Below are 11442 nucleotides of genomic sequence, written 5' to 3'. Positions count from 1 at the left end.
CGCCTGTGAACTGAACCTTCAGAAGTGAGCTACCGCCAGATTTTATTTCCAATCAGGCATATCTGTGGCTGCCTACGTATCTTTCTGAGCCTTTTAGGACCTCCCACCCTCGAGAGACTTCCTGGATGGCACTCACACAATCCTGCTGGAAGAGGCCAAGCGTCGGCCCTGCCATTGGTGGGTGGGACTGTAGGTGGGCGGAGCCGAGCGAGAATGGACTACTAGCAAGCTAGATTGAGGCGAGGGCTGGCCGTGCTCCGCCGGAAGGCGCCTTGTTCTCCGAAAGGGTGAGTTGAAACGTTGCCTCGAAAGGAAGCACCGGGACCTGATCAGGTAGGCTTCCCGCTCATGCCCGCTCCTCAGTGCTGGTCCCAGGGTCTTTGCGGAAGCTAAGGCTCTTAGGATTGTTTTCAATAACTCTTTCTCCTCCTCGATCCACCGTCCCCTACACGTCCACCGGTAGTTAAGGGAGGGATCAGGTGTTGGGTGATGCTCTGGGCTGAACCATTCTCCTTTGTGAGAGGCTGGGGGAGAGGCCGGCTGCCGGGCCGCGGGGCCCGGGCCGCCTCGAGCCGCGAAGGGATCTGCCCCGCCCGCCGTTGAGTTTTAGGGTTTGTCATTGCATTACTCAGCGTGGTGTAGATATGGAGACAGCTACTTGTTCTCCTTGCCCCTTCAGAGGAGGAAAAACTCCCCGGCTCTGTTTGGTTACTCCATACTTTGGACTCAGAAGTGGGAGGATCGGGTTTTTGTTTTTTCTTTTTTTGCTTGTGTTTTTGAATTATAATAATAAAGGTGGGCAGGGACGCATGGGATAAGCGTGTGCAGATTATTATACATTATTGGATGTAATGTCTGTGGGTCTTTGGGAGAGTAGAGCAAGCTTTTGGAGAGTATTTAGAGGTGGTCGGAAAAGAGAAGCTCAAGCCTTGCATACCCTTTGACAGGTCTGCAGAGCGTACCGGTTTTCTGTTGCATTATGTAAACTATTCACTGGCAGGAGACCCCCCTTCCCCCGCCTCGGAGCGAGAATTTCTTTATTTACCTGTCTCTAGTGTCGCAGGAAATTTCCCTGCCATTGCAGCAGCTGTGCAAATGCAGCAGCAGCTCCTACCTCTTAAGGGGCAGTCCTGAAGTGATTAGGTCTTCAAAGAAGAGGTGTATAGTGGACGTATATAGGTGAATGGATATTTAGTGGACCACTCTTCAGTAGCTGAACACAGTGAGCCAAAAGTCAAAGACTTAGTACTCGGTCATTTTCTTTTCAAGAACGTTCCAAACACAAGCCAGAGGAGCTGCATAATCGATGACTACTACATCCTACCATCACACCAACAGCCACAGATTATTTACTCTTCTGTTGTTCTGAGCTTGTCAGTTCCGTCTTGGATTCACTGACTGGGTTATCCTTACCATCAGGTGAGGGCCCATCTGGTGTGGAGCACTTTAGATACTAGAAGAAGATGAGTTTGTGATGTGAATAATGTCTTCTGTAAGTCAATTAGATAATGTCTTCTGCTGAAGGTTTTTTTTTTTGTATTGTCACCAAATATGCTTCAGAACAAATTGGCAACCTCTTAGGGCCAGAAATTGCAAGTATTTTGGAATTATCCAGCCCCTTAAAAGAAAAGAAGTTATGATAAAGAAAACAGCATTTTCAGTTTAAGAAGACCTAGGGTGCAAGAGTGGCATGTCAGTGGGTCTGCAAGGCAAGATGAAGGACACTGGCCAAAAACAGGGTAGGCGTGTGTGTGTGTGTGGGGGGGGGGGGTGAAGAGACAGGCTTGGTGGGAGGTCTAAAACTGAAGTAGCAGAGGAAGAGTGGATTGGGGTAGGGATTTGATGGGTTGATGAATGTATGGGTACTTGCACAATTCACACTTTCACCATGTTTGATCTATTCTGTGCATCTGGCCTTTTGATTTTGTCAGTTCCCAAATTGACAAAAGCCACTTAGACATGGATAGAAAATGATAGAAATCTGCTGAGCTGATTGTGAATGACCAGGAAACAGAAATCATCTATGTCCCGGAACAGTTTTCTCTGCAGCACCACTGCTGTTGGGGTGGAAGAATCTTGGCATTGTAGTAACCACCACTGCAGAGTATGGGTTGGTTGTAAAAGGAAAATTTTGACATTTTATATGAAGGGTCAAGTTTCTCTTCCTTTTTTTTTAAATTTTATTTTGATTTTTAGAGAGAGGAAGATGGGGGAGAAGTGGAAAGCATCAACTCTGTAGTAGTTGCTTCCTGTATGTGCCTTGAACAGGCAAGCCCAGGGTTTTGAACCTTCAACCTTAGCATTCCAGGTCGAAGCTTTCTATCCATTGTGCCACCGCAGGTCAGGCAGGGTCAAGTTTCTGATAGGTAAGGTAGGATGGTGACGGGGATCAGTTTTTAAAAGAAACCATTGCACACATCTCCTTTGAAAAGAGTTAGATTTTTTAAAGCAAAATTACCACTTAAGATTAATTTGTGGGTGCCAAGAACAGTGTTTACTTACTTTAAGAATGACATTTTAGCCCTGGCCAGTTGGCTCAGCGGTAGAGCGTCGGCCTGGCGTGCTGGGGACCCGGGTTCGACTCCCGGCCAGGGCATATAGGAGAAGCGCCCATTTGCTTCTCCACCCCACCCCCTCCTTCCTCTCTGTCTCTCTCTTCCCCTCCCGCAGCCAAGGCTCCATTGGAGCACAGATGACCCGGGCGCTGGGGATGGCTCCTTGGCCTCTGCCCCAGGCGCTGAAGTGGCTCTGGTCCTGGCAGAGCGAAGCCCCGGAGGGGCAGAGCATCGCTCCCTGGTGGGCAGAGCCTCGCCCCTGGTGGGCGTGCCGGGTGGATCCCGGTTGGGCGCATGTGGGAGTCTGTCGAACTGTCTCTCCTCGTTTCCAGCTTCAGAAAAATACAAAAAAAAAAAAAAAAAGAATGACATTTTAGCCTGACCAGGCGATGAAGCAGTGGATAGAGCGTCGGACTGGGATGCGGAGGACCCAGGTTTGAGACCCCGAGGTCTCCAGCTGGAGTGCAGGTTCATCTGGTTTGAGCAAGGCTCACCAGCTCGAGCCCAAGGTCGCTGGCTTGAGCAAGGGGTTACTCGGTCCACTGAAGGCCCACGGTCAAGGTACAAATGAGAAAGCAATCAATGAACAACTAAGGTGTCCCAACGAAAAACTAATGATTGATGCTTCTCATCTCTCTCCGTTCCTGCTTGTCTGTCCCTATCTGTCCCTCTCTCTGACTCTCCCTATTTCTGCCACACACACAAAAAAAAAAAAGAATGACATTTGATATTCTCATTGGTTGAAAGACTAACATATTCTGAGCATTCAGGTGGATGCCAAATGCTTTGAAGACACTATTTGTCCACAACCCTGCAAGAGTGAAGCTATCTTCTGAGCTTACATTGAGCCTAATACCTCAGGGATAAACAGAAGACAAATATTTCTCTGGACCTTTCACCCTCACTCCTAGAACTCAGTCCTCGTCTGGACTTGCATTTGAGCAAGTCCCTGATCGGTAGACCTTTGCATGACATACCCTTATACTACCGTGACCATCCTAGTACTGAATTTAGTATTTATCTTTAACATTTCACTATTTGATAGGCTATCATTTCATGTTTTACTTAATTTAACTTGAGATCTTTTCTTCAATTAATGTTTTATTCTTTTCCTCACAGAGTCGGTGGCCTTCTTTTTATCCTCCCATTATGATTTTATTCACTTTTTTTTTTTTATTCTCTAACTTTGTGTTAGCAAGGCCTGTCTTGCTGAGGCCTTTTAAGGAATGTGAAGAAACACTGATGTAGTTCCTTTGGTACCTAGTTACCCAAGTGAGAGTTATATTTCTGTGTATACAAAGCTGTTGTGTGAACTGTTTACCGTTGCCTAAAATAAGTTTGTTTAGCCACTTATTACATTCTAAATTTTATCCTAAATAATCTTTTCCTTTTTTAACCTCTCAGTTTTGTCTTTTGTGTGCACATGTATAAAATTCTAATTTAGCTCTTTTTTTGATGCTTTCTAACTCATTTTGCCTTTAAGATTTTCATTGTATTTATATTGCAAAATAAGTTCACTTCTTTGTAGTTACTGGATGGTTTAAATTTCAACTACAAATTATGTTAGTCTCTGAAATTTCTTGTTAAGCTGTTCTGTAGGGTTTTGTTTTTCTTTTTTTACTATCCTTTCCTTCACCAAGCTCTTGGTCGTTTAATGAAATATCTTAACTCTTGCCTTCAGATTTCAGCAGGAGACTTTAAAAAATAAAACAGTTTCTACTCACTAATATATGTTACATAATAATCAAAACCCAGCAAGCATAAACTAACTCGCCAGCGGTCACCATTGCTTTACGTTCACCTTCAGCGGGGTGGATCCAGGACTATGTTCTTAACAGTGTAGGAAACCTAGACAATGCTCTAGCTTCTTCAATGTCAGACTATTAAATATATCCTTATTAGTTTGTTTGCAAAGAGTTCCCAGAACATCAGACTTACTCCTATTCAAATAAAAATACAAAAAAAATTTTCAGAGACAAATGAAGAATTTTAAAAAGTATTTAAGAAAATACTGGGTTTGTCATTAAAAGAATGAAACATGCCTGGCCCTGGCCAGTTGGCTTAGTGGTGGAGCGTCAGCCTGGTGTGCGAGAGTCCCGGGTTCGACTTCCGGCCAGGGCGCACAGGAGAAGCGCCCATCTGCTTCTCCACCCCTCCCCTTCTCCTTCCTCTCTGTCTCTCTCTTCCCCTCCCGCTGCCAAGGCTCCATTGAAGCAAAGTTGGCCGGGGTGCTGAGGATGGCTCTGTGGCCTCTGCCTCAGGAGCTAGAATGGCTCTGGTTGCAACGGAGCGTCTCCCCAGATGGGCAAAGCGTTGCCCCCTGGTGGGCATGCCAGGTGGATCCCGGTCGGGCGCATGCAGGAGTCTGTCTGACTGCCTCCCCGTTTCCAACTTCAGAAAAATACCAAAAAAAGAAAAAGAAACATGCCTGATTTTATTTCTTCTGTGCATTTCCAGAGAAATTTATGGTGTATGCCTTCATTTTATTTGGCATTTTCAGACTTTATTTCATTTTAAACAGGTAATTAAATGACATGGTACTCCAATTACTAGGTAATAGGATTGTGCTTCTTTTCTCCCTTATATGTCAGCACATTAAATGTGATAGTTCTAATTCTTTTGGTAATGTCCCAATACACCGGTAATTAGCAATCTATAATAACCCCTTTTTGTTTTGAGAGTTGGTAATTCTCCTAAAACTATGTCTGTACTTTTCTGAGAAAGGAAGTATAGTAACTTAATTCTTAATTTCATCTGAGAGGAAGGATCTCAAGAGTTGCAAAGTTTTTCACATTTCCCAAGTTGTCTTTCACTGTCATTATAGCAACCTTTGGAATATCCAAAGGTTTTTGTTATTTTCTGCCCACTACATATTTTCATTTTTTCTCCACTACATACTTTGGTGGTACACTACATCTTTGGGAATCATTCCTTTGGGACATGGGTTTTCAGAAGTACATTGTCCTATTAATGATATGGGAATTTCTTTTTGATAAGTTCTAGAAGAAACCAGTGATTTTAGTAGGTAGGCTGCCTATTTAGAGCTCAGATCATAGCAGGATTTTCTAATAGAACATGATTTATCAGATATATGTACATCTGCCTAAAATAAACTGAATGGCTGGGAATATTTTTCTGGATTTTTGAATAGGGTTACCAGGTTGCATGAATACTTAACTTATACTCAGTGGTTCCTTATTCATTGCTTCTACTCAGTACTCAGTCATTCTCTCTTTTTTTTATCCCTTGTCTGTGAAGTAGAGCATATTAGCCCTTTGTTTATTAACACATTGATTCTCCTTAAAATGTAGTGCTTTTGCCTGTTTTTCAGGTGTGCCTTCTATTGGGGCAACCTTTTTCATGAGGTATAGGTAATATAGGTAATGATCACTTCCATTCACTGATCTTCTGAAAGTCATGGCAATCAAAAGTTCATGCTGCCTGGCCTGCGGTGGCGCCATGGATAAAGCGTAGACCTGGAACGCCGAGGTTGCAGGTTCAAATCCCTGGGCTTGCCTGGTCAAGGCACAGATGAGAAGCAACTACTATGAGTAGATGCCCCCTCTTTCTCACTCTCCCTCTATTTCTTTTTTTGTGACAGAGACAGAGAGAGGGACAGATAGAGACAGGAAGGGAGAGAGATGAGAAACATCAATTCTTCATTCCAGTTCCTTAGCTCATTGATTGCTCTCTCATATGTGCCTTGACCACCGGCCTTCAGCAGACCGAGTAACCCTTTGCTCAAGCCAGCGACCTTGGGCTCAAGCCAGTGAGGCTTGCTCAAACCAGATGAGCCCACGCTCAAAGTGTCGACCTTAGGGTTTCAGACCTGGGTTCTCTGGTCCCAGTCCAACGCTCTATCCACTGCGCCACCGCCTGGTCAGGTTCTCCGTCTCTTTCTCACTCACCCCCCCCCCCCCCAATCAATAAATAAAATCTAAAAAAAAAAAAGAGTTCAAGCATCTGGATCTGGGCATATGAACTACCAAGGCTTAGCTGGAGAGTAAGTTCCTATAAGCAAGCATTGTGAAGTAAATAAAGTAGTATGAGATAGAGACTGACATCATTCCTACAAAGATGAAAAGTGACTAATTGAAGTACCTGGATATTGCCCTAGACACCAGTGCAGGCTGATGTCTTTCCATGGTTTTGAGGTTAAAGGGTTGTACTGCTTTCTCAGCACAGTAATGCTAAAGTCCTTTCACCTGGTCCAGCAGCTTTGCTATTTGTGAAACCTTTACATACGTCTCAATAGCCTACCATTCTGCTTAGCAGATCAGTTCAAGCAAGTCTTGAAAGAGTAATTGTTTTTAAGTGAATGGAGGAAAGATGGGGTATAAAAGATAGTCCCGCCTGGGCCCTGACTGGAGATGTACTCGGCAACCCCCATCTGATGCCAATGCTCTGCCCATTTGGGGTGGCTCATAACCGAGCTATTTTCAGCACCTGAGGTGGAGACTCTGCCTGGGGCCCAAGTGCTCATCAGATCAGTCTAGCCATGGGTTAGGGAGGAGGACAGAGAGAGAGAGAAAGAGAGCAAGGAGAGAGGCAGGGAGAAGGAGATGGTCACTTTTTGAAGGAGTAATTTTGCTTTGAGAGAAACCTTTAGTGGTATTTCTCTTTTAAATTACTGGGCAAGGCCTGACCAGGCGGTGGTGCAGTGGATAAAGCGTCGGACTGGGATGCAGAGGACCCAGGTTCGAGACTCCGAGGTCGCCAGCTTGAGCGCAGGCTCATCTGGTTTGAGCAAAAGCCCACCAGCTTAAACCCAAGGTCGCTGGCTCCAGCAAGGGGCTACTCAGTCTGCTGAAGGTCCGCCCATGGTCAAGGCACATATGAGAAAGCAATCAATGAACAACTAAGGTGTTGCAACACGCAATGAAAAACTAATGATTGATGCTTCTCATCTCTCTCCGTTCCTGTCTGTCTGTCCCTGTCTACCCCTCTCTCTGACTCACTCTCTGTCTCTGTAAAAAAAAAAAAAAATTACTGGGCAGGGAATAACAAACTTACTTTTAAAGAAAGATGTTTTTTATTTTTTATTTATTTTATTTTTTTAGTTTTAGATTTTATTTATTCATTTAAGAGAGAGGAGACATTTTAGACAGAGACAGAGACAGAGAAGGGAGGGAGGAGCAGAAAGCATCAACTCCCATATGTGCCTTGACCAAGAAAGCCCGGGGTTTTGAACCGGCGACCTCAGTGTTCCAGGTCGATGCTTTTACCCACTGCGCCACCGCAGGTCAGGCTAAAGGAAGATATTTTATTATTTTTTATTTTATTTTTAAAGATTTTATTTATTGATTTTACAGAAAGAGAAGAGGGAATGCAGCGAGAAGTACCAACTCATACTTGCTTCACTTTAGTTGTTCATTGATTGTGTGACGTATGTGCTTTAACCGGGCAAGCCCAAGGTTTCGAACCAGCGACCTTAGCATTTCAGGTTGACACCTTATCTACTGCACACAGGCCAGCCTTTTTGTTTGTGGTTTCTTTTTTTTAAATGAGAGAGGAAAGAAAAGAGAGAGACAGAAACTTCAATCAGGTCCTGTATGTGCCCTGACTGGGGATCAAACCAGCACCCTCAGCTTCAGGATAGTGCTCTAACCAACTGAGCTATCCAGCCAGGGCTAAACTTTTTTTTTTTTTTTTTTTTTTTGTATTTTTCTGAAGTTGGAAATGGGGAGGCAGACAGACAGACTCCCGCATGCGCCCGACTGGGATCCACCTGGCATGCCTACCAGGGGGAGATGCTCTTCCCATCTCGGGCGTTGCTCTGTTGCAACCAGAGCCATTCTAGTACCTGAGGCAGAGGCCATGGAGCCATCCTCAGCACCCAGGCCAACTTTTTGCTCCAGTGGAGCCTTGGCTGCGAGAGGGGAAGAGAGAGACAGAGAGGAAGGAGAGGGAGAGGGGTGGAGAAGCAGATGGGCGCTTCTCCTGTGTAACCTGGCTGGGAATCGAACTCGGGACTCCTGCACGCCAGGCCGACGCTCTACCACTGAGCCAACCGGCCAGGGCCTAAACTTTTTTATTATTGATGTGTGTCAACATTGTACATTATCTTTTAATCATCAGAATAATCCTGAAATGTATGTTATATTTGCTTCATTTTACAGAAAAGAAAAATATAAGAACGAGTTTAGGTAACTTACTAGGAGTAGGGCTCAAAGCCTCATTCATTATCCAGCCTTATTCAGCTTCCACCTATTTAAAAAAGTTTAGTGCTGACCTGGCTGGATGCTTAGTTGGTTAAAGTTTCATCCTGAAATGCAGAGGTTGCCGGTTCGATCCCTGGTCAGGACACATATAGGAACTGATTGATGTTTCTCTCTCTCTCTCCCCCCCTCCCTTTCCTCTCTCACTAAAATCAGTTAAAAAAAAATTCAGTGCTGACCCCTGTGGGAGAACTGCCCTTGACCACAATGTGAGACAAGTAGGCACCCGGTAGCCTGTCACAGCTGTACCTTTAGCAGTTGTGGAACCTTGAGAATGTAAAATTTCTTATGTCTTTGTATCTCTGTTAAAAGGCAAGAAATAATAGTTTGTTTCTCTTATTTAACTTAGTTATTTTGAAGCTAAGATTATGTGAAATACTTGAAGCTCCACAGAACAAAATCACTTGGTCAGTCTTATAAATAACTCCATTTTTTTAGCCAATGCACATCAAACTAGCACACTAAATTTTCATTAGTCCATTGTCACTGGGTCATGTTTTGTGCCTGGAGGCACAAGTGTGATAGTAGTGCTTTATAATGCCCCCACCCCACACATACCTTTTTAACATGTTGCCACAAAAACAATTCCCTGTAAATAAAATAAATATTTCTATTTTTCTGTTAGGCAGAACAAATGCATATATGTTAGCCCAGTTAAAGTGGAGCATGTGAGAGTGACGTGGGAGAGCATCAGGGGACCAGGACTCTTACCTAGATTGTACATGTGTTGTTACTTATGTTGGATGATCCAAGTGGCATTGTGCAGGTAGATAGATTGATCACCTTTAGACATCCCTCATCTGGAACCCAGGGTGTTATTTTCACCTCTGTGAAACATGCCAGCAAAGAGGAAGCTCTAGATCCAGTCTAATTTGAAGGGATAGGAGTAGGCTCTTATTCTCTGTTTCAGACTTAGACCAAAACTCCGGGGTTTTACTAGAAAAAAAACTTTATAACGAGGCTGACTTAAAAATGATTCCATGCCCTATTTTCGAGTCATATGGGTATAGTGTCATCCATTTGCTTCTTGCCACAGCTTTAAATTGGCTCCCACTGAGGCTTTATGGTTCATGCCTCAAGGAGATGACTAAAATTTTATTACTTTCAATAGTGATTATTGCACTATAGAACACAGTTTTTTATATGTGTTGCCTGCAGCATCTTTTGCTATATATAAAAGCTGTGTCTGCTGCAGATCCTAAAAAGTGAAGATTCTTATGATTTTATAATGCCTCTTCTGCATGTTTCTGGTAGGACATGTGCACTGCCCATTAATTTGTTACTATCTCTGCAGTCTGAGGGAAACCCTTGCTTTTGCTCAGAAACCTCCCCCATTACCTCTCCGCAGCCCTGTTCCCACAAACCTTTGACTGGTAGTTGAAAATGCATTCCTTTAACAAATGTATATTGAGTGCCCATTACCACCCGCAAAGGGAATATTGTAATGAACAAGCCACACGTAGTTCTTGCCCTTGTGGAACTTGCATTCTAATATGGGAAGAGGGGTATAAAACAATTAATTATACTATAATCGGTTGTTCAATCTCTAGTACAAAAAAGAAGTTATGGATGTTGCAAGACAATTTATAATAGCAGAATATAACCAGGAGCATAGTATATAGTAGGGTGGTTAAGTTTGTGAGTTCTGAAGCCACACTGCCTGAATTTGAATCTGACAACACTTTTCAGATTCAGATTCAGATTGCTGTGGAATGTTGAGCAAATTATCTTTCTGTGCCTTGGTTTCCTCATCTAAAATATAAAGATAGTTATTTCAGGCTTAAGAATATGAAATAGATTAGTATATTTGGATTGTTAAAAGAGTGCCTGGCCTGTAATGTATATTGCATAAATTTATGCCCTTTTTTTTTTTTTAGGATTTTATTTATTGGTTTTAGAGAGAGGAGAGAGAGAGAAGGGGTGTGTGTGGGAAGTATCAACTCATACTAGTTGCTTCTTGTGTGTGCCTTGACTGGGCAAGCAAGCCCGGGGTCTTGAACCAGCAACTTCCACATTCCTGGTTGACTATCACCCCGTCACCACAGGTCAGACAGTTTGACTGTTTTCTTTCTGGGAGGTCAGGAATTTTTTTTTTTTTAATGATGATGTAGAAAAGAGTTTTGGACGGTAAGTAAAATTAAACAGCCAGGATAGAGGGGAACCAGAGTTGTATTAGTTCAGGGAATTGATAGTAAATTCATTCAGAATGTCAGTAGAGGCAGAAGTTGATGGATTGGAAGGATATTTAGGTGGTAAAGGTAGGATTTACAAATATTGGATGTAGGTGGTAAGGAAGAGGGTTTCTGGCCTCTGCGGCCATGATTGAACAGGAGATGCTGGAGGGTGATTACCGTTTTTTGTTTTTTGTTTTTATAGGGACAGAGTCAGAGAGAGGTATTGATAGGTATAGACAGACAGGAACGAAGAGAGATGAGAAGCATCAATCATCAGTTTTTCATTGCGACACCTTAGTTGTTCATTGATTGCTTTCTCATATGTGCCTTGACTGCGGGCCTTCAGTAGACCGAGTAACCCCTTGCTCGAGCCAGCGACCTTGGGTCCGAGCTGGTGAGATTTTTGCTCAAGCCAGATGAACCCGTGTCCAAGCTGGCGACCTCGGGGTCTCGAACCTGGGTCCTCTGCATCCCAGTCTGATGCTCTATCCACTG

The 11442-nt window shown here is 43.7% G+C and overlaps 1 protein-coding gene across 4 annotated transcripts in view; it reads left to right on the top strand.

The window, feature by feature from the left end:
* The first annotated feature begins 250 nt into the window (after positions 1 to 250).
* CHD8 (chromodomain helicase DNA binding protein 8) overlaps positions 251 to 11442 on the top strand; it is a 71405-nt gene continuing 60213 nt past the window's right edge. For all 4 annotated transcript variants that reach the window (XM_066342040.1, XM_066342038.1, XM_066342039.1 and 1 more), the window contains exon 1: positions 251 to 333. The gene's annotated coding sequence lies outside the window, so the exon portion shown is untranslated. The remainder of the gene's footprint in view (positions 334 to 11442) is intronic.

This window comes from Saccopteryx leptura, chromosome 6 (assembly GCF_036850995.1).
Source record: "Saccopteryx leptura isolate mSacLep1 chromosome 6, mSacLep1_pri_phased_curated, whole genome shotgun sequence".
NCBI lineage: Eukaryota > Metazoa > Chordata > Mammalia > Chiroptera > Emballonuridae > Saccopteryx > Saccopteryx leptura.
Note: the sequence above shows the minus strand (reverse complement) of the source record. Positions and strands in the feature narration are given on the sequence as shown.